The sequence below is a fragment of the Hordeum vulgare genome, chromosome 3H, assembly GCF_904849725.1.
Source record: "Hordeum vulgare subsp. vulgare chromosome 3H, MorexV3_pseudomolecules_assembly, whole genome shotgun sequence".
Classification (NCBI taxonomy): domain Eukaryota; kingdom Viridiplantae; phylum Streptophyta; class Magnoliopsida; order Poales; family Poaceae; genus Hordeum; species Hordeum vulgare.
In genome coordinates this window covers 453821001-453824798 of record NC_058520.1, presented here as the reverse complement: position 1 = coordinate 453824798, position 3798 = coordinate 453821001, and the positions used below count along the sequence as shown (strand labels likewise).

The window sequence follows — 3798 nt, the reverse complement described above, 5'->3', positions numbered from 1 at the left end:
TCTTCTGCTAGCGCTAGGGTGGAAGACACCTACTTGTTGAGCCTAGGAGTCCTCTTGGTTCAATAAACCTTACAGTCTCCGTGTAAGGGAAATCTGCTGCTGACTACATCTCCACCTTCCACTTGGGTTAACCAACAAGGGGCGAGAAGTATATCCATCAACTCGTCATCATCCCCTACCTGGCACGACCCCGTCTCAAGTGTGACTCGGCCCTCACGCCACGAATAATGTGAGCTATGTGCTAGCATCGACCAAAGTAATCAATAAAACCCCGTCCAATAAAGGGGTATCGTGGTCGCACATTTAAGGTTGGGACGATCGACAAATCTTAAATCTCTCCTGTCGTCGAAACCACACACAGAAATTTTCTCGGTACACCACTTCTTTCTCAAGTGGTCACCAACTCAACACCATCTCCCTCGGGCATTAGTGGCACCCGACGGGGTTTTCAGAAAAGCCTTTGAAATCTTTTCCTTCCTCTCACCATGCATATTCCCATCCCAATTTGCATAGCATCTACATAGCAACCTAAGTACTTCCCACCAACACAACCCTCATAGGAAGGTAGGGTCATGCCTAAGTGCAAGTATCAACGAGGATTTTTTCGAAGACAACCCACCAAAGTGGTCACCGATTCAACATGATTAAATGCATCGGAACGAAGTGCTATATGACATGCATAAAAGTAGTTTCTTAGACATGGTCAAAGGGCTGCTTGCCTGCTTCAGCAAAGTCTTTGAGGTCTTCTCACGCTTCTCGTCCACCTCCGATCACATCATCTACTTCGCCAACTATCATCGGAAACAACAACGATAAGGCACACAACAAGGAGAAAAACAAGGTGGTATAAAAATAGGAGTTTTATTTTCCTTGGACATCTCTCATCATAAGAAAAATACCTAAAGTTGTTCTAATGGATTTGGACCACCGGAGAATTTTGAATGGTGGAAAAGGAGGAATTGGTGATCCTATAATAATTCGACAGAAAACATTTTTATAAAAATGAGTGGATGTGCCTATAAATTAGGGTATGATTTTAGAAGAATTTTGGAAGCAGTTTCACTGGATTTGGAGTTGGTATGAATATCCAAGGGATTTTCTAATATGGAATAAATGGTAAGAAGTGTTATTTATTTCATGCAACATAAATAAGGCAGAGAAAAATGTTGACTAAGGCTAGAAAAATAGGTTATGGTTTGGAGAATCTTTGACAATTTGAATCTCTACATTTGGAGTTGATGTGGATGCTCTAGGGATTTTACAAATTGGGGTTTGAATAAATCAAATTCAAATTTGAATTTTACCTCTACAATTTTTTTCTAGAATTCAGTAGGAATTAGAAACATCAAATTTGGAGTTTTATTTATTTAATTATGAATATATGAGCTCTTTAAAAAAAAGAAAAAGGGGTAAAATGATATTATCCAAATGGGCCTAAGCAACGTAGTGGGCGCACCTTAGCGCCGCAGCCACTGGGCCGGCCAGCTGCATCGGTCAAGCGAGCAAGGGGCCATGCAAGAGGCTCTTTCTACGGATTGCGCCTTCACTTGCGAAAGGCGGCTCCACGTGAGGGCATCTCCACTTATCCCGAACGGGCCTGACCGGCGTGCCATTGATAAAAGGGGACCGCCTGGCGAGTTCATCTTCTTCCTTTCGCCGACGGAGACACGGGAGTCCCGATGAGGGTTGCCGATGCTACCGGCCGCCGTTTCCGGTGGTTCGGCCACCGGTGAGTTCAAGGGATAGAGTCGCACCCTGCTGGGTGGATCTTGGCCCCGGAGAAGGCATCGACCGACCGTGGCGTCGGTTGCGGCGGAGGTGGCCGACCGTGGCGATGAGCGTGACGCCCTGGCCACGGAGGAGAGGGATTGGGTCACGGGGGCAGCTCGGCGGCGACTAGGATGGATCGTAGGGGGTGCTAGGGCGAGGGAGAGCTCGGGGATGCGTGAGCTCGAGCGAAGGCCGCCGATGGGTCTTCAGCCATGGGGTGATTTTTGGGCACAGAAGAGAGAGGGGGTTGGTCCAGTAGGTTCACGGGAGAGAGGGAGAGCCAAGGGGAGACCAGGGGGCGAGGGGGCCTTATATGGTCGGGGAGAGCAAAGGGAGCCCGGGAGGCCTCGGGTGCGCTTTGGAGCCAAGAACATGCGTGCCTGGGCTCCCTTGGCTGCATCCTGGTGTCGGGGAGGGGCATGGGAGGTTGAGGGAGGCTCTCTGGTGCGCGTGTGCAACTTTCCACAACCTATGGTGAGCTACAGGACAAGTGGAAGGGGCAGAGCTAAGTTTGGATTTTGGTCTCATATGGGGCAGTGTAGGTGGGTTTTGAGCAAGGGCTAAGTTTGCAACAACAAACTTGGGGCCTAGCAAAAGGGTTTTTACTGGGGGAGCTTGAGTTGAAAACTTGTCTAGTAGCCCTAGCTACGCAAGGACTACATGAGTACCAAGTTTGAGCTCATGCAGATAAATATGCAAGGCACTTGTAGTACAAAGTTGTATTAGCTGCCAGAATCTAGTTTTAAATGGGCTCCTCATACTTTCCACATGAGCATGCAATATCTTGGTTTCGAATGATGCATTAGCAAGCAGGGGTGGATGTGGAAAGATTTGGGGGCATTTTCAAGAACAGAAATAACGGGAGAGGGCTAAAAGTGGTGCTGCCATGGTGAAAAGGAGAGGGAAAGAGAGGGAGTTACCATCCTATAATTTAGCAGGGGCCATAGAAAAATTACTGGAGGTAAAATAGGGTCACAAAATACTGTGGTAGAAATTTAGAGGCAAGGGGAATATCATAGGGTCAACTTTGCTTGTCCTCTAGTTTATGACAGAAGGTGTTTGATGTTGTCCAGGGGCATCTAGCGGTATCCAATGTCCATGGGACTTACCAGGGGTAAATGGTAAAACTATTTGGCCCTGATCACCAATTGCGAGATTATATGGTGAAAGTTCACAATGTAAACTTGATAAACCCTAGAAATGGGCGATTTCTCTTAGATGAATCCATGCAAATTAATTCCCACTCATGCACCACTTGGTGTGGTGGCATTATGTGAGTATTAGAGCATGCCCAAAAAGTTTGGGGTCATTTGGAGAAACTTGATAATGCAAAGTCTTCCAATTCTAAAAATCAACAGAAGAGATTTCGAGGGGTTTTGGACAAGTCCATTTATTCTCCTAGATGCACCACTTTGTGTGAATGCATTATTAGAGAATTAGAACATGTCCACAAAATTTGAGCACAATTGGAGACACTTGGCAATGTAGGGTTGCTCAAATTTGGATCTGGACAAATAGGGTTTTGGAATATTTTGGTGAATCAAATCAACTTGGATTGACATGCTGGAATTTGACTGGAATTATTTAAGAGAATTTCTTATAGAAATGTTTCAAAATCTTGAAATAGGCAAAAAGGGTTTTAAAGGGTTTTGTGCAATATCTTGAACATGAACATGTGTTGAAACTGTTATATATGGAAAATATATTCCCACCGAGTTTACCTAAATTTTATCAAATACTTTGAAAGCAAGAAAATAATGGTGTCTTCATAAAATCATTGTTGTTGTGACTAGTGAAGTCACACAACTTGGTGTTCTCAGTGGAACAAAGCAACTATTTTTTGTGTGGGTTTTGGTATAAGACTCTAAAGCAAAAACTAGAAACCAAACTAACAAGACTAAAAATCAAAGGAAAAAGATAGCGTGCAACTCCCCTATCTTGAAGACTTGAGTCCCCGACAACGGCGCCAGAAAACTTGCTTGACGACGAGATGATGAATATACTTCTCGCTCCTCGTTGGTTACCCCA

At 45.0% G+C, this 3798-nt stretch overlaps 1 long non-coding RNA gene across 1 annotated transcript; it reads right to left on the bottom strand.

Moving 5' to 3' along the window:
• Positions 1 to 585: 585 nt before the first annotated feature.
• LOC123440150 lies at positions 586 to 2515 on the bottom strand. Its single transcript, XR_006630287.1, has 2 exons — positions 1457 to 2515; positions 586 to 791 (listed from the first exon to the last, which is right to left on the bottom strand). It is a non-coding gene; the product is annotated as an uncharacterized LOC123440150 (long non-coding RNA).
• Between the last annotated feature and the right edge of the window lie 1283 nt (positions 2516 to 3798).